We start from the raw sequence: 19,362 nt of genomic DNA, 5'->3' as shown, positions 1-19,362 counted from the left end.
CATCAACACTCATCATCAACACTGAAGCAAAAGGGACCTTCTCATGAATCCCTGGAACCAGTTCATTTTCCTTTTAAGCTCCTCTTCCATGGCAGGGCTTTTTACACTCACCACCACTGTGTTCAAAGCTTCTACCTTCTGCCGGGGAAACAGAGCACCAGCCATCAGGTAGATAGTGCCCCAGTTGGCTATTACAGTAATATGGTTAGAAAATACATTAGGCCAATTGCCATCATCAGTAAAATATAGGGCTGGTCAACTGATCAATAGAACACTGGTCAAATAATGTAAAAAATGGGCAAATATTTTGAAGCACTAATTTATTAGAACACTAACAACAGTAACAAAAAGAATAAAACTTTCTGGTTTCCAATAGGCTTAGCCTTATACCTAATTACAAAAAAACCCCAAGTCACTTAACTGAGTTATTTTAACTACGAAAAATGCAAAACAATTAAATGAAGTTCTAAAAAATGAAATAATTGTTATTTTTATGCAATGTTAGGTTAGCACTTAAATGTGAATGTTGTTCAAGACTGACCAGTGACAAAATAAAAATAATGAAATTAAATAAAACAAATCCATAGCAATGATGAAAGAAAAAATCATTTTTAAGTTCAAGGTAGGCAGCAGACCAATTCTTCAAGCATCCTCTTTTTCTTTATCAGCTTCAACTATATCTTTGTCGTCATCATCAAAATCTCCTTCCTCTTCATCTGACGAATACTGAGTCAATTGTTCATCTGCCATTTTCTTCTCTAATCTTAAACTGTGATACATGGTTTACCCCGAGGACATTCTGCGCCAAAAAATTAAAAATTCTGCACCAAAAAATTAAAAATTCTGCACCAAAAAATTAAAATTTGTGCAAAATTCTGCCAGTTTTATTTGTCAATAAATAAATGCAGATGCTCCAGCATGACAGTGGGGTGCACAGGCCACTGGCTGCATGAAGGTGGGGGATCACTCTGCAGCCATCCCACCCCTGGGACAAGGACTAAGCAGTGAGGCTGCACCTGACCCTGATGCAGCACAAGGCCTGGGCCTGCCCCAGAAAGACCTTGGGGCCCTCCCCCTCTGTGCCAGGCGCACCAGGTGTAGGGTAGGCAGGCTCAACCAGGCAGGATCCAAGTGTGGAGGGGCTGAGTGTGGGGGGATCCAGGTGTGGGGTGAGAGGATTCTGTGTGGGACAATCTGGGTGCAGGCAGCTCAGTGGGGGGGTCTAGGTGTTGGGGGATCTGGATGCACACAGCCTTGTTGCAGGGGATCCAGTGCAGGGGCAACTGGACTCTGCAGGGGCTTTCAGGTGAAGGTGTTTGGGGCTCAGCTTACAAGTCTCAGTGTGGGAATCTCAGCAGGGGGTGTCTGGGTGCTGAGGGAATGGGACTTAGTGGGGTGGGGGCCTGGGTGCATCTAGTTGGGGGTCTGGATGTGGGGGCTCAGGATGGTGCAAGGGGTGGTCCATCAGGATGGGAGTTTGAATGCAGGGAGTTCAGTGGGGGGTGGTCTGGGTACAGGGGTGGAGGTCTGGAAGCAGGGGATTTGCATACAGGGGGGCTCCAGATGCAGGGATTGAGGTTCAGTAGGGTGGAGTTCGGGTATGAAGGGCTTGGGGAGTTCTGGATGTACATGGTGAGGCTTGGCAGGGGTGTCTGGGTATGGGAGGTCTGGATGCACAGGGGTTGGGTGGATGGGGGAGCAGCTCCCCATACAGTGACCCCTCCACCCACAGTTGAGGAGCGATGGGGGCAGGAAAGAGGGTAGGATGCTGAGCTTCCTGCAGCTGGGGGAGGTTTCTGGGGGTGGGTCTGACACAGCCCCAGCCACTCCTTGCAGGGGAAGAAGAAGTCCTGTCCTCTTCTGCTTCCAGCCCACCCGGGACTAGCAGCTGATCCCAGCTCAGGGTAGGAGCCACTGGCTGGCGTGTCCCCAGCCCCGCAGTGATTTCTGTCTCCAGCAGCTGCTCTGGTTGCATGAAATATTGTACCTGCTCTGCTAGGGAGTGGAGTGTGACTGATCTTGCAGCTTCCCTTTGCTTCCCTGTCAGAAAGTCATTTTTCTGCAGGAAAGCAAAGAAATCTGCAGGGGACATGAATTCTGTGTCTCCGCAGTGGCACAGAATTCCCCCAGGAGTAATGGTTACCAGCTTCCCTGCAGTGGCGGTCTTCAGTATATTTCTGGTTTTTGAATGGATGAGTCCCAAACTGACCTGTTTTGTTTCACACATGCAATAGTAGATGGAAGTATTAAAAGACTTTCTGCCATTGTAACTAGAGTGTAAGGAGGGCAGAACCCTTTTCACCATGATGAAGGAGCAAGCTGTTTTGATTCAACTGCTGGGATTGCACTCTTTAGTGTTTTACAACTGAATTGGTTGCTTCTTGCTTTATAATTTGCTATCTCTGTCAGAATTGTTTGTTTGTATAGCCTTTAAAATTTGCAACAGCCACTATGAGGTTATAAGCTGAATCAAATTCATCATTAGAAAGGTTTTGGTTCTGGAAGTGTGGATTAAGAAGAAAGGTAGCATTATGTGCGGGAGTGATCACCTGATTTTTCCATTATATTATTTTGTTTATTATCTTTTTCTCTTCTGCTTTTGTAAGTGGATTGTGTTCAGTATTCTCACAAATATGTTCCTTAATATTCAGAAACTCATTCTTGACATCAGACAATGTAGAACTATCATTTTTCCATATTCTGAATGGACTGAGCTATGAGTTCAAGCAGTGAAATGAATTTTGAGTTTTGCATCCAAAAGACATAGACATCAAAAATATCAATGTGGGTTACTTGCGACAACACCCGGCCACCCATTCTTCAACAACAGATGATTTGAAGAGCCTTCTTGCATATATGAAGATTGAGACATTTAACAGACGATGCCCATCAAGTACAAGACAGACTCAATGGATGAAATTGAGTGCTGTATTAAATGATGATGGTAAATGGCTGCTGGTACTGTGTGATTTTTGAAAAACTTGAGAATGCTTTTCACTTTTGAAACATCTGATAAAAAGGTTGTCAGATTTTCAACATCACCAGTATAAAGCTGTATATCATATGGGCAGCACATCTATAACACAGAAGACATGGATACTCATTTATCAATCAGATTTCATATTAGCTGCATTGTCAGTCACAACCAAAATAACTTTCCCTGGGCCTAATTCACTGATTATATTTTTAACTGATCAGTAATATATTCGCCTGTGTGATGATGCTCAGTTATGCTGTGGAATGAGTAAAACACAGGCCACGAGTTGTTACCATGAAGCTGATGACATCCTCATTGTGAATATTGCTCCATCCTCAGACACTAGAGATACATACAGAGTTTATGATCTTATTGTGAAAGCTCTTTTTTTCTCCACATCATATACTTTGGCATTCAGAAGACTCCCTGCAAACTGTTTCCTAGCTGGTACTTTGTAAACTGGATGCAACTTATGCAAAAAAAATTCTAGCATATAAGAGTCTAGGGACTTGAGGGTTTCAGCTGGCCAACGGCAGGAGTCAGTAAGGGATCCCCCCCCCCGCCACCCCCAGCGTACTTTGGAAGGGTTTTTTTTCTTGAAATCTTCTTCCTCTGAAGCAACAGGGATGGCCACAGCTGGAGATGGGACATTGGGTGGGGTGGGCTGTGGCTCTGAGTTGGCACTGAGCATTCTCTCTTTCGGTTGCTTGGCTGGCTGGTTCTTACCGACATGCTCAAAGTCGAGCTGATTGCCATATGTGAGGTCAGGAAGGAATTCCCCCCAGGTCAGATTAGCAGTGACCTTGGGGGGGGGGGCGGGGTTCGCCTTTCTTTGCAGCATGTGGGTACAGGTCACTTGCCAGGATTAGCTGGATATATCTCATTTAATCATTTCCCTGCCATTCCAGGGGCCTTGAGCATCTTGGTCCCTCCTATTCTCTGCCTGTGGCACATAATAATCTATTTGCCTGTGGGTCTCATTTTCTTTGGTTTCATTTCCATTGTTGGGTGCAGGTGCTAGATGGTGTTGGTGGCCTGTGATATAGAGGAGGTCAGACTAGATGATCTAGTGGTCCCATCTGGCCTTAAGCACTATGACTCTGATTTTTGATTATATGAAATGGTGTACTGCTGACGTACATACCACTAGCAAACATATGTTCAAGTTCGTTTTTCTGGTGATGATGTTCTGTATAAAAGCCTCTTAATATCAATTTGATGAGCATCTGAAGACCTTCCAGAATCCTTTGATGCCAAAGCAGATGGTGTAGCAAAATTCTTATTAGAAGATGAATAAATGTAATTAGCTTCATGTCCATTGTCAGCCATAATCACTAACTTCATCAGAAGACTCTATGTTTTGTGAGGATGATGCTGAAGATTAAGTAAGAGAATACGCATAAGAAAACAAATGTTGTTGCAGACCATTTTTCTCTTTCTTACTGTTAAATAATCTATCACAAGCATTCAACAAGTGTTTCTCCATTGTATCTATCTGTCACACACATTAAGTGCAAGTTCTGTTCTTCTGAGTAGCAGTTTTTCCATGTTTAGATCTAATAAACAGATTTCCATACAAATGATTTTGGCTTTCCCCAACTCTGCACATTTTATTATGCCACTGTTATTAATGTCTGACTACTTCTGGAATGCTCTCTGGATTATGTAGTATCTCTTGTATTTCAACCAACCAGTAGCCATTCAATTCTATTTCTGACTGGCTGGAGTTTTCTGTAACAACAACCAAGATGTTTTTAGGCATGCTGTCCCTTTCCTCACAGGACTCCCACAGACTCCCAGATTCCATGGAGGGGGTAGAGGGCAGACCCTCCTCCCATTGCTGCATCAGAGCACAACAGCAGAAGCAGCAGAAGAAATAGAGCAGGAAGGGGGGCAGGACTCCACCAAGATGTGATGTCACACACCCCTCACTACAGAACTTTTCAATTTATCAGCAAGGCTTGGCTGGGGATATGTCAGGAGTGTTATGAAGGGGATTTTTTTTTAAGGGGAGGAATGGGGGATTATTTACATGGACATTTAATGTGGGTTGTTTGCTTTGTTGAGGTGGGGGAAATGTTAAGGGAATTAACAGCTGTGATATTTTTGTTTGTTAAGGGAGAAGGTTAATGGTTGTGCATCTTTTCTCTGTGTTGGGGGAGGAGACTTACTGGCTGTGAACCCTCCTCTCACTCCCTTCTGAGTTAATTTCTGTATGTTTGTCTAGTCAGTTTAGATTGTAAACTCTTCAGAGCAGGAACACTGTCTTTTAGCTTGTTTAAAATGCTGTGCAAATTGCCATGTACATTTATGGCCTGGTATACAAATAAAGATACACACATACATACAATTTTTTTTCTAGAAGATTCCAGCCATACAAGATGCTCAACTTCCAATAATTCACCTTCCCTGCCCTCCAAACAGTTGCCATTACCATGTAGTAAAATGAGTGATCAATGTATTTAAGTAGGCTTGCTTATGAATGGCACCATGATGAAATCAAAAAGGTAGCCCGCCACCTACCTCTGGGCATTCTTGCTGAAATACTAGGCAATATTTTATCCCAGCAAAATAATAGGCTGTCAACTGACCAGTTAATTGACTGGCTTTCCAAACCTAGAAATTAATCCTAAATTTTCATTTGTTCTGTTAATTAACCCTTTTGTATTATGCAACTTCCAACATCTCTTATTCAAAATTATTGATACTCTAAGAAAATTTGCAGATTTATATACACATGAATGCACATATTCATCAGTTTTAACCAAAAGTGGAAGTGAAAATTACCCTACAATGCCAATGGAACTCGTGTGTGTGTGTACTGTCATTCAAATGACAGCAAGTAGAAATACTGGTGGGAAAAGGGACATAGAAAATAAAATAATATCATGCTTACTAGAACCTAAACTTAACTAACAAGATGTTCTGTTGTCTCACAAAAGTCTTTCATAAGACTCTGTTCATAAGACAAGCACACTGGCAACTTGTCTCCAAGGTGAAAGTTGTACAATTTCTCTCTGTGTCTACAGCTATAGTACAAAACTCCATTGTCTTTGCTTGTAAACAGGATCCCTTCCAACCTACCTGATAGCTGTTTTTTCCCTGTGTGCTCCTTCCTTGTTGGGTTTTACAATCTCTTGATTAGTATTCAGCTCAGATTGTAGTCAGGCTTCCTTTATGAAGTGGACAATACACGCACATAATCAGCCAGAGACAGATAAGCATCTCTTCCCTCCTGCCTGGCAGGAGTGTGCTGATCACCTTCTGGTGACCCGCCTTAACTCACAGACTTTAAGAACATAATTTTCAGTACATATATACATAATCCTTACATATTATCTGTATGTTCGTCTCACAATGATTAAAATGACCAGCGTGGCACAGGCTTTCAGTAGAGACTTTGCAGGACACTCTTTGGTGAACTAGTATGTAGGTACAAGACCCAGGGGATCCCTGTAACCCTTATGCATCCCTGTGCCCTCTGCCAATTGGCACCAAGAGATCCCTGGGTTGCAGTGGGTCAAAGAGCAATTAAAATCCTATGTACATTCTACCTTGCAGTGCAGAATAGTAACTTCACCTGCCCCTCCACCCAACTGTACTCAAATTCTGCACTAATGAAATAAATAAACTCTTGTTACCGGCCCAAGTTAAGATAATGCAAGAGTGAACAAATGTGACTTGCACTGCATCCTAAAACTATCACCAGACTCCGGCTGTGAATGTCTGATCCCATGGGCCTCTCACAAAGAACGTCCTCCACTTTCAGTTCCCTGGCATGATCCTTCTAATTCAAATTCCCCTACTCCCTATTAAATGTTCCCTCTATACCTGTCCCCTTCCTGAATCCATTTGCTCCAACAGTCCATTCCTCCTCCAAAGGATAGTTTGGCACAGGGATGATCATTTGATAGTGGGTAACTTACTGGAGGGAACAGCAAAATAGAACAGCAGCTCCAGCCTTCCCACGGCTGATCCTCTCCCTTCCAATTACTGTTCACTTATATGCCAGCACTTGCTATTGCCCTATTTTTCTCTTTCTTCCCACCATGCAGTCCACTCCTATTCCCCTCCTACTGCCTCCTATGCCAAGTAGTCAGTTACTGACGTAAAGCAGCCTAAAAAACATGGAGCTGACAGGTAACCAGTCCATTCTAATCACCTTTTTCTTTATATATGACAGACTAATTTTCTATTTTGACTCCTGTTTTGGGGCTTCAATGGGGGGAGAGTGAGGGGTGTCCAATCAACAAATTTCTGAAATGACATGCAGTAGAGAGGGAAATATATCATTCCATGTCTATTTTCTAACACAGTAACTGACTGGAAAGTGTGATCTAAGAGTGAAAATGTAAACTAGCTGCCGAGCTGTTTCTTTGTAAACATGTCTGAATGACAGAAGAAATGGATGATTTGTCCATGCAGCCTGTTACTTTGTCAAGAATGCCCATGACTAATTAGCTACACACATTACCCGAAATATTTAGTATGCAGTTTAACTGCTATTCAATTACACTTATAAGCAAACTAATGCCGTGTCTACTCTAGAAGTACTTTAGTATACCAGTATATCATACTGGCAAAGTTGAGCTTTATGCCAGTATAGTAAAACCATTCCCAACAAATGAAAAGCTGTACTAGTAAAACCACAGTTTTGTCAGAACAGCTGCATCTACACTAGGAACTTCTGCTAGCATAGGTACATCGGTCTTGGATCACACCTCTTCACGTCCCTGACCCATACAGCTATGCCACCAAAAGTCTTTAGTGTAGATCCCATCAAAGGCAGGAGGTCAGTTTCCACTGTCAGCCTCATGTCTGACATGCCAGCTATCTAACATACTCAGGATTTTAAGTGCAGTTTTTAACAGATCAGCAGCCTGATTTTGTGAGATGTTCATACAACATACATAAAACATAACAAAGTAATTAATTTTTACCTTAAAGGGTTTGTTTTCCTCTGCATCCTTGAAAGTAGTAAATGACAAGGCTGAAGTTGGTTCCTTATTCCCATTTCCTTATTTGTTGCTCTGAGTTCCTTATTCAAAAGACCAAACTTTTTAAAAAAATCAGCGAAAGATTAAATTTTTAGTAATTTCACCCCAATAAGTGATTGAATTTTATAACAAGTTACATTAGTAATTAAATATTACTTATTTAATAATTATTTAACTAGGGAACTGGGCTTTCACTTGACAAAATACTAATTGGGTTACCCCCAATGACATAGCCCTGCAACCATTAGGCTGTTCTAAAGAAGCTGGGATAGGTCACCATCCAACCTGAAGCGTTATTCCTGAGCAATATGCTGATATACATCACACCCACTTACGTACCATTTTATAAATGGTGCTTAAATAAAAAACTGGGAACCATGAATAAGGAGCTGGGAATAAGGAGCTAACTTTCAGCTTTGTTAGAAAATGATGGTTATTCAACTGCAACCAGAGTTCTTTTTGTGACCTCTGCATATTCGCACCCCCCCTCTTGGCTGTGCCTGAACATTCCATGAGTGTGAATATGCAGCACTCAAATAATTTTTTTAAATGTAAAATGAGATTCTCACCTAATTCCATAAGTCTGGGAGTTCAGGCTTTAAGAAAAACACCAAATTTTGTGAGACTCGCCCTATAATCTGGAGAGTTGGTGATGCTCATTTGTTGCTGAGCTCAGATAACTCTAGCAGCCTGGTGAAGCACAATTTCCCTTTACAGCCACGGGACTGGTCAGTCCCCATCACATGAAAGTTTAAGACCAGAAGGGACAACCAGATCATCTAGTTTGATCTCCTTGTAAATCACAGGCCACCACCACCCACAAGCTAAACCCAACAACCAAAATTAGATCAAAGTATTGCAGCCCACAGGTAACTAAACTATTATGTGCCACAGGCAGAGAATAGGAGGGACTGACGTGCACCAATGCCTGAGGCCCCTGCAATGGCAAAGAATTGATTAAATGAGATATGCCCAGATAATCCTGTCAAGTGACCTCCACCTCATGCTGCAGAGGAAGGCAAAAAAAAAAAAAATCCAAAGTCACTTTCTATTTGACCGCAGAGGAAATTCCTTCCCAACCCTCACATATGGGGATGAGTTAGATCTTTAGCATGTGAGCAAGAACCAGCCAATTAAGCACATAAAAAAGGAAGAGAATGCTTGGTTCCCCTTAGAGTGCTGGACCATCTGTCCAGCGTCTTCAGTCGTGGGTGTGTTTCAAGGTATTTGAGCATTTGATTCTCCAATGAATCGCTCTGGATTGGGACGATGTTTTGCAGGTTGAGCAGGCAGGGTTCAGGAAAGGATGCAGCACATGTGATCAAGCTCTGGCCTTGACCACCTTTATCAAAAACCGCTTTCAACAAAATCTAAAGATGGGAGCCGACTTCTTGGATTTGACCGCCACCTACAACACAGTTTTTCACAAATATCTTTTGTTTAAACTCTCTTAAGTTGTCCCGCGTTAGGTGGTTGAAGTAGTAGAGCTCTTTCTCCACAACCGGCGATTTAGAGTACACATGGGCAACTGATGCAGCTCTTGGAAGTGTCAGATCAATGGCCTTCCTCAAGGCACCATTGTTTCATGGATACCGTTCAATGTGTACATCAATGACCTGCCAGCTACACTCTTGCACAAGTTTATCTATGCTGACGAGATCTATTGCAGCTACCATGCTCAGTCTTTCTCAGAAATTGACAAGGTCTTAAACGATGATAGGAAGCTGATGGCAAACTATTGTAGTTGATGGCACCAGCAGCCAAGCTTTTCCAAGACCATTTTTAGTGTATTTCATCTGCATAATGCAAGCATAAGCCACGAGTTAAAAGTTTTTCTCAATGGCCACCACATGTAGCATGAACCAAACCCGGTTCACCTAGGTGTGACATTGGATAGATCATTAACGTACTTGAGGAAGATGGCAGACAAAGTCAGGACTCGGAACAACTGGCTCAGAAAATTGGCTGGTTCAACCTGGGTACAAGCACACGGATACTTAGAAAATCAGCCCTTGCCATCTGCTATTCAACAGCAGAATATTGTGCTCCTGTCTGATGTCACTCACCTCACACAAGGCCAGTTGATGTAGAGCTTAACAAAGCAATGCATATTGTTATGGGGACTTTACAGGCAACTCTATTGCCACAGCTACCGACATTTAGTAACATAGCACTGCCCCATATTTGCCTCTGTCATGTCATAAACCTCTGTCATGCTGCTGTCCAAGATCTGTGAGAATAGTGACCTGCCTTTGTACACAGCACTCTTCAATCACCCACGAGCTTGCCTGTCTTCTAGACACCCTTTATAGTCATCTATGCCTCCACAGGACATAATGGTGAAATCTGCTTGAAGCAACGAGTGGTCAGCAATGACAGTCATTAATCACTCTCTCATCACTGACCCAACCACCTGTCCACCAGGTTTTGAGGTGCCACTACAAAAGTTTTTTTTCTCCTGCTGATAATAGCCCACCTTATTTAATTAGTCTCGTTACAGTTGGTATGGCAACACCCATTTTTTCATGTTCTCTGTGTATATATATCTTCCTACTGTATTTTCCACTGTATGCATCCAATGAAGTGGGTTTTAGCCCACGAAATCTTATGCCCAAATAAATTTGTTAGTCTAAGGTGCCACAAGTACTCCTCATTTTTTTACTGCACCTGTGGTTACCTCTGAACCGGTTTTGAACAGGACATGGCAACTGTGTGGCCAATCTCTTTAAATGCAGTTTTTCTAATGACCTGTGATGCAGCTGCGGTCAACTTCAGACTATATTGCATATCCTTGACGAGTGCCCACTGACATTTCACTGGTGAGCCACGGGCTCTCCCCCTGGCTGATAATGACGCCATCAATGGCTGGGCACATTGCACAAACGCTGATAAACTGTGAACAGCTCTCATGCTTCAGAGGAAGGAGATGAAAAAAACAGCCAGAATACACTGATGGGAAACAAAATCCCTTCCTGACCCCTGAACTTTTAGGAACATAAGACGTGAACTGGAAGGGACCAATAGAGCTGCTGAGCCCTCACAAGAAACTCTGTCATACAATCCCACTCATAAATCTGTGCAGCTCTCTTAAACTAATTGTTTACCCCAACAACTATTTGGCAGCTGTTCCAGAATCTCACTTCTCTGATGGTTAGAAACCTAATTTTCAGTCTGAATTTGTTCATGGCCAGTTTATACACATTTGTTCTTGTGCCAACATTTTCCTTTAGCTTAAGCAGCACTTCACCATCCCTGGTGTTTACCCCCGCTCCCTTATGTATTTATAAAGAACAATTATATCCCCTCCCAGCCTTCTTTTTGCTAGATTAAATGCGCCAAACTCTTCCAGTTTTCTCTCATAATAGAGACCCTCCACTGCCCTCATCATCTTAGAAGCTCTTTTCTGCACTTGTTCCAGTTTGAATTAATCTTTCTTGAACATGGGTGACCAGGAATTGTACACACTTTTCCAAATGATGTCTTACCAGGGCCTTGTACAATAGCATTAATACTTCTCTATTCTGGAAATGTTTCACCGGACACATCCTAGGATCAGAAACATCACAATGGTGGCTCGTGGTCATCCTGTGATCAACCCACACACCCAGGTCTCTCTCCTTCACTGTTGCTTCCAAATGAACAGATGAGCCCCCCAGATTATAGCAGAAATTCTTATTATTAGCCCCTAAGCGCATGACCTTGCACTTTATACAACTGAATTTCATCCCATTTTCATCATTCCTTTCTTCAAGGTCACCCAGATCTTCCTATTTAATTATCCAATCCTCCTCTGTATTGATGATGCCCCTCAACTTTGTATCATCAGCAAATTTCATTAGCACACACTTTCTTCTTGTGCCACGGTCATTAACATAAATATTGAGTAAGATTGGTTTTAAGACCAATCCTTGAGGAACTCCATAGTAACCACCCTCCAGTTCAACAGTTCACCATTCAGCACAACCTGTATGCCTTATCTTCTTCTAGTTCCTTAAAAAAGAAGAACAGGAGTACTTGTGGCACCTTAGAGACTAACAAAACCTTCTAGTTCCTTATCCCCCTGGTGATGCTCGTACTGATCCTCATCTTCTCTAACTACTGTAATACCTTCCCCTGTGGTACTTGATCAAATGCTTTAGTGAAGTCTGATTACATCAGCTCTACTGCACTTCCCTCAACTAAAAATAAACAACGAAAATGATTAGAGGGCTGGGGACCATGACTTAGGAGGAGAGGCTAAGGGAACTGGAGTTATTTAGTCTGCAGAAGAGAAGAGTGAGGGGGGATTTGGTAGCTGCCTTCAACTACCTGAAGGGGAGATCCAAAGAGGATGCAGCTAGGCTGTTCTCAGTGGTGGCAGATGACAGAACAAGGAGCAATGGTCTCAAGTTGCAGTGGGGGAGGTCTAGGTTGGATATTAGAAAATACTATTTCACTGGAATGGGTTACCTAGAGAGGTGGTGGAATCTCTATCCTTAGAGGTTTTTAAGGCCCAGCTTGACAAAGCCCTGAATGGGATGATTTAGTTGGGGTTGGACTAGATGACCTCCTGAGGACTCTTCCAAGCCTAATCTTCTATGATCCAGGTTATTGCCTCAAGGGAAGCAATCAAGTTACTGTGGCATGATGAGCTACCTCTGGTGAACAACCCACCTTGCATAATAGCCCCTTTACTCCCTGTATTTAATGAACCTTTCAGGTGGTGAGGGGGAGGAGTCACGTGGCTGTTTCTGCAGCGTGTGACTAAGGCTGCATACCCACAGGTGTCCAAGTGCCTTAGCCCGGCCTCCAGCAGAGAGGCGCTGGCCGGGCTGAAAGCAGCACTTCAGCAGGCAGAGTCGGCGTGCGGCTGCCTTGAGGTGGACGGCGGGCGGCGCCCGCGCCACGGGCCTGGCTGAAGCGGAGGGAGACGAGGCAGCGCTCGGACGCGGTGTGGCATAGCGGGGGGCCCTGGAGCAGCGGAAGGAAACTGGTTGATTCTAACTTTTCCGCTGGGGCTTCTTCTGTCTAGTAGGGGGTGGGACGAAGGAGCGGCTCAAAGAGCCTCTTGTCCAATCGGAACTAAGCTCTAGCTGCACGCTGGAGCCGAACCCGCCAATCCGAGGCCGGCTTGTTGGGCGGTGACGATATTCAAACACAGAGCGCGGCGGCGCGCCGTTTCCTCTGCCTCAGGCCCCCCCGCTCATAACCTCCTGCCGCGGCGCAGCGGCCTCGCAGCAGCCCGCCTGGCGGTGAGTGCAGCTCCCCCAACGGCTCTTGCTGCCCGCGGGGGCGGAGTCCGGGGGCTGGGGGTGGCAGGGACTGCCGAGGGACGAGAGTGTCTATGGGGCCCGGTGTCTGGAGCGAGGCCTGTTTGCGCACCGTGGTTCTCCTCCCCGGTGGCGGGGGACTGGCTGCGGGCCACCCGCGCAGCACCTGGGAAACCAACGTGGCGAACGGCGCCTCTAACGCCCCAGATGCCTAGCGCTGCTTGTCGGCTCGCCCGCTGTCACCAGCTTGAGCCGTAGCGGCCTCCCCTTGGGCTCTGCCTGAGCGTCGCCGGGGGCCAGAGACCGGGCGCTGACTGCAGAGCCCTGACTGTAACTTACAGTCGATATATCAGGGCTGCAACTGGCGTCATCTCTGATACAACAAGAAGGCTGTGATGTAGGGCTAGTCCTTGGGTCTCCCCGGCCCGTATCCACGCCTCCCATCCCACTGTACAAATCGGAGTCCTGCTCTTTATTATTTGTATCGTGTAGCACATAGGAACCCTAGGGATGGACCGTTGTGCTATATGCTGTACAAATGCAGAAGAAAAGGACCTCAACTTTGTAGCAGCAATTCATGACAAATGAAATGGTCCCATGGCTATCCTGAGCCCAAACTGTTTAGGGTTGTATCTGTCCTGTTCTGGGTAATGCTGTTATATTGTGCCTAGAAATACATGGTTTTTGACAGAAAAGTGGTATAATATGCTTCATTTTGCTCTGTCTGCTCGTGCCTGTATATCTTGGTGGGAACTCTTAATCAGAGCCTTGTTGAGATGCATATAGTGATATTGCAAATATGTCAGACACTTTAACTTGGACTCATACAAATATCAGTCTATCACTTTAATAACTTTGAAGACCTTCTTCCTCAACTCTCTTCTCACTACCACCCTGACTCTATGCCCCTTTTAGCATATGTGTAGAACAGTTTGTAATCTAAGCCCTTTGCTGTGTTTCCTGTTGTCACAGAATAGGGAGATCTTTTCCAGTCAAACTGGATGCATTCAGTGTTGCAGTTTTGATGATATGGGCCTTCTTTAGCTTTGTAGCTCACTCCTTTTCATCTGACTTCTCACTCTGACTGCTAGTCCCCCTGAGGCCAGATCTATACTTCACACTTACTTTGGTATCACTACCTTACTCGGGTGCGTGAAAAATCCACTGCCGAAGTGGCGCTGCTCCGGCGGCGCTCCTCCGGCCATACACCCTGAAGGATCCTCTTGCGTACCCCATTTTGAAGACCACTGCGCTAGAGCAGTGGTTCTCAAATTGTGGGCCACTTGTAGCCCAGTCAGCACACAGCTGCAGCCCATGTGATGTCTTCAGAGCCTTACAGGTAGTATATAGTGTGGATGTGGCACACATAACCCATAGAGAGTAGGGATGTAAATATTGTTTTAAACCATTCATTTCTTTAACTATTAAAATTATGTTGGTTAATTGCTTGGGCTAGGGCCACTCTGGCTGGCCACCCTGGGGCTGGCATCTCCCTTGGCCAGCATGGCTGGGGTTAATGATTAGGGTGGTTAAGTATTAACCGGTAAGACTAACTGTTTACTGTTTTGCATCCCTAATAGAGAGCCACATATGTGGCCTACAATGGTAAATAGGTTGAGAAACACTGCTCTAGAGCAGGGGTTCTCAACCTTTTTCTTTCTGAGCCTCCCCGCCCCACCCCTCAAACATGCTGTAAAAACTCCAGGGCCCACCTGTCACAACAATTGTTTTTGTGCATATAAGTCAGTTCTGGCATTGGGGGAAGGGTACCAAGCAGGCCAATTTTCCATGGCCCTATGCCACAGGCCCCTCTCCCCCCCTGCTCAGGCTCCAGCTTCTGCCGCAGGTGGAAGGGCTGAGGGCCCCGGGCTTCAGCCCTATGTGAGGCTTCTGCTTTCTACCCTGGGCCCCAGCGAGTCTAATGCTGGCCCTGCCTGGCGGGCGCCCTGAAACCTGCTCACGCCCTCCCTGGACCCAGAACCACTGATCTAGAGGACAGTTCAGATGCCAGCAACCAGAAATCCTATTGGCTTGGGGCTGCCAGACTTGAGGCAGGTGATCTACCGTCATAGGGCTGAAATATTCTCCCACTGTAGTCCCTGAAGGAAAAGCAATACAGGCCAGTGTCACCCTTCCTTATAACTGGTATCTACTACTGCCCTTTGGTAATTCACCACCAAAAAACCAAAACAAGTCTTTCACACTATAGGTTTTATTGGTATCAGTTGATGTCCTTGATTTACACTGCAATGAGAGGGCCTTTACCCAGTTAGACTAAGTACATGCTGTGATGGGTTCCCCCCGGGATGTCATGGGAAGTGGGGTCTTACTGAGCCCCCCTGACCCACCAGCCTGGGCTCCCTCATACACTGTACTGCTGTGATAAGTTGCAAAGCCCTCCAGGCTCCAGCCTGCACTTTCACTAGCATACATACAGGTAGGGACACACCCACCTGCAGTTCTATGCAGACTCTCTGACCAGGCTCTGCATGAGAAGGCAACTACTAGCTCCTCGGGCACGCACCCCCTCTGGAGTATAAACCCAAAATTATACCATCTTGCCCTGCACAGGGAACTCTACAGCATAAATTCATAACATTCGCCTCCTCCCTCCATGTGGGGAGGAATATGCAACTGCCTTTTGCCCCTGAGTTATGATTCCCTCAGACTGGTTTAGATAAAGCAAAAACAAGTTTAACAACTACAAAAGATGGATTTTAACTGCTTATAAGGGATAGCAAGCAGATCAAAGCAGATTACTTAGCAAATAAATCAAAAACGCAAACTAAACATACTAAATAGATAGGGTGAGAATCTACTATTCATATCCAAAGAGATGATACAAGCAGGCTGCAGATTCTTAAGGGGTAAGCTGCACTTGCTTACAGCTTGGAATCCCCAGATGTTCCATTCACAGGCTAAAAATCCCTTTAGCCTGGGTCCAGTACTTCCCCAGTACGATCTTTGTTCCTCAAGTGTTTCCAGGAGCCTTCTTGGGTAGGAAGCGAAGAACACTAGATGATGTCACTCCCTGCCTTATATAGCTTTTACATATAGTGGGAACCCTTTGTTTTAAAGCTTGGTTCCCAGATCGATCTGTGGAAAAACACTGACATCCCAAAATGGAGTCTAGAGACGTGTGGTCACATCACATGTCTTTGTAGAGTCATAGCAGTCATTTCTTACAGGCTGTCTGTAGCCTTCTCAGGAAGGCTCCCCAGGTGGGACATAAGCTTCTCCTAGTGCCTATTGTTTTCCCTAATGGCTCTTCCCCACCAGCTGTCTAGACTAAAACCATCTTGTCTAGTAGGCGTTACCCATGTGTAACTACATTTGAAATACAGGTACATAGTCAATATTCATAACTTCAGATACAAAAATGATACATGCATACAAATAGGATAATCATATTCAGCAAATCATAACCTTTCCAATGACATCTCACATGACTTATCTTGCATAAAATACAATATGATTGTCATAATCATAAGAATATCACTGTGAAGAGTATGGGGTGCAGTGTCACACATGCCCATTTTCTTCTCACCTTCTCCAAGGTAGGATGCCTTCCTGGGCTAAAGAACTCCAACTGCCCTAGGCTGTTTAGTTATTTTAAAGGTACCAGATCCCTAAGTTCCCTGTAGGCTGCGTGGTCCAGACCTGCTGGGGGGAGGGACGCCCATCCCTAGTGCTGGTGGGCAGCGGACCTGGTGGAAGCAGCTTAGTCTCTCTGGGCGTGGTTGGTCCCAGCGGGCAGAAGGCAGCGGGTTCCCACACCTTCCCTGGCCTCTGCCGGGGGTGTTCGGGAGTGGGAGCTAATTGCTTCTTGTGAGTTGAAACACGCATTGGGGTGGCCACGGGGGCAGCCGTGAGCTCACCGGGCTGTTGAGCAGAGCTGCTGCCTTCTTGGCCAAGCGTGCGAAGGGGAAACTGGTTCAATGCAACCAGGGAGTTACCCGCCAAGCTGCTGGCTTTTGGGGGGGAGCTGGGTGGGGTTGCAGTCACCTGCCCGACAGGGAGAAGCTCCTGGGGCTCATTAGAGCTGGGCTGCTCGCTAACCAGGGCTGGGAAGAGGTAAGCCCCAGAGCACCCTCTTGCACCCCTCATCCCTGGCCCCACCCCAGAACCTGCACCTCAACCCTCTGCCCCAAACCTTAGCCCCTCATCCCCAGCCCCATCCCAGAGCCCGCGCCCCAGCCCTGAGTCCCTCATCCTAACCCACATCCCGGAGCTCACACCCCTGCACCCCAACCCTCTGCCCCGGCCCTGAGCCCCCTCCCACATTCCGAACCCCTCGGCCCCACCACATAAATGTTATGTGCACCAATATGAAGGCAGTGTGTCACACGTCACCTCCATATTGGTGCACATAACAAAATTCATTCTGCACGTGGGAAAAATTAGAGGGAACACTGCCAGATACTCACTGTTCACATCCCCTCCACCCTCCACTGTTAGTGAAAATATCTCTGCCATGTGAAGACAAGTTATGGGGAGTTTGCCTGTAAGAGTTTATCATAGATGCTGGCCTTTTATAGGTGTTGGGCGCTTAACTGGTCATAACGTCCCTTTCTTTGAGACCATGTCTAACTTTGCTAATGCCACAGTTGCAATTGGGAGGGGCCGTTGACCTAACAGCCCTCTGGATTTAAGTGGATGGAGGCTGGTGGCAAGGTATTCTCTATGATGGATTTTCAACTGTGGAACTTGCTTTCCACTCTCACCACCTGGTTAAGCCTGGATTTTATCCCTTTGAGATTTTGAAAGGTCCACTTATTTTCCCATCCATCTGGGATGAGGGTGAGTTGCTATTGAGTAGTCAGATGTGGGAGGTTTTCCTTGTGTTCTATATTTTGGGAGTTGGGCTGATTTGAATTGTCCAGTTACTGTATGAAAGTTTATCTTTTAAGCTTGATTAGTAATTAACTGTGCCTAGAATGTGGGATAGGTACATCTTAAACAAAACAAATATTGAACAAACGGGTGCACACCGTTCTTGTTACTTCATGTTCTTAAGTAGACCATGTGCATGTTGCTCATGACCTTCGAAAGCTTCTCCTTTCTTCCTCTTGCCTTACTTTCTATGTAGTGTGCAGTTGTTTGTTTTACAGTAGTTACTTGTGACAATCAGTCAGGATCAGGGTGCCATTATGCTAATTACTGTACAAGAGCACAGTAGAACAGCCCTTGTCCTGAAACACTCGAATGTAATTTGACACAAGATGTAGCAGTGGCCATAGAAAGGAGATGGGAGGTGAATGAGAGTGTGTACAGGAACTCCTCACTTAACATTGTAGTTATGTTCCTGAAAAATGCGACTTTATGCAAAACGATGTTAAGCGAATCCAATTTCTCCATAAGAATTAATGTAAATAGTGGGGTTTAGGTTCCAGGAAAAAATTTTTCGCCAGACAAAAGACATTATGTACATGTACAGTATAAGTTTTAAACAAACAGTTTAATATTGTACACAGCAATGAATGATTGAGAAGTTTGGTTGAAGTGGTAGAGTAAGAGGGTGGAATATTTCCCAGGGAATGCCTTGCTGCTAAATGATGAACTAGCACTCGGCTGAGCCCTCAAGGGTTAATATGCTGCTGTTAATGTAGCCTCACGCTACAGGGCAGCATGGACTAAGGGAGAAAACACAATAGATGCAGGGCAGTAGCTGCAAACATTTCCCTGCAAAAACTGAACATGATGATGAGCCCACGCTATCCAGCTGAAGCGCACCACTCCCTCCTCCTGACAGCACATGCATGGCTGCACAGGTGCTGACTTTCTAGAGTGCTGGGGGGTGCATGCCTGAGTGAGAGAGAGATGTGCATTGCCCCTTTAAGTACGCTGCCACTACCCTGTTTCCCCGAAAATAAGACATCCTCCGAAAATAAGGCCTACTTACAGTTTTGCCTCTCGTTGTAATATAAGGCATCCCCCCGATAATAAGACCTCCCCGATAATAAGGCATCCACCGATAATAAGGCATTTTTCATTTCTGAAAAATAAGACATCCCCTGAAAATAAGACATAGCGCATCTTTGGGAGCAAAAATTAATATAAGACACTGTCTTATTTTCGGGGAAACAGGGTACTTCAAACTCGTTGCCCTTTTAAGCAGATCAGCCAGTTCAGACAGGAA

The 19,362-nt window shown here is 45.1% G+C and overlaps 1 protein-coding gene across 1 annotated transcript in view; it reads left to right on the top strand.

The window, feature by feature from the left end:
• Positions 1-13,082: 13,082 nt before the first annotated feature.
• TTK (TTK protein kinase) overlaps positions 13,083-19,362 on the top strand; it is a 103,886-nt gene continuing 97,606 nt past the window's right edge. Inside the window, exon 1 of the mRNA XM_034766149.1 lies at positions 13,083-13,205. The gene's annotated coding sequence lies outside the window, so the exon portion shown is untranslated. The remainder of the gene's footprint in view (positions 13,206-19,362) is intronic.

This window comes from Trachemys scripta, chromosome 3 (genome assembly GCF_013100865.1).
Source record: "Trachemys scripta elegans isolate TJP31775 chromosome 3, CAS_Tse_1.0, whole genome shotgun sequence".
Taxonomy (NCBI): domain Eukaryota; kingdom Metazoa; phylum Chordata; order Testudines; family Emydidae; genus Trachemys; species Trachemys scripta.
The sequence above is the reverse complement of the archived record's forward strand: the minus strand, read 5'-3'. Positions and strand labels throughout refer to the sequence as shown.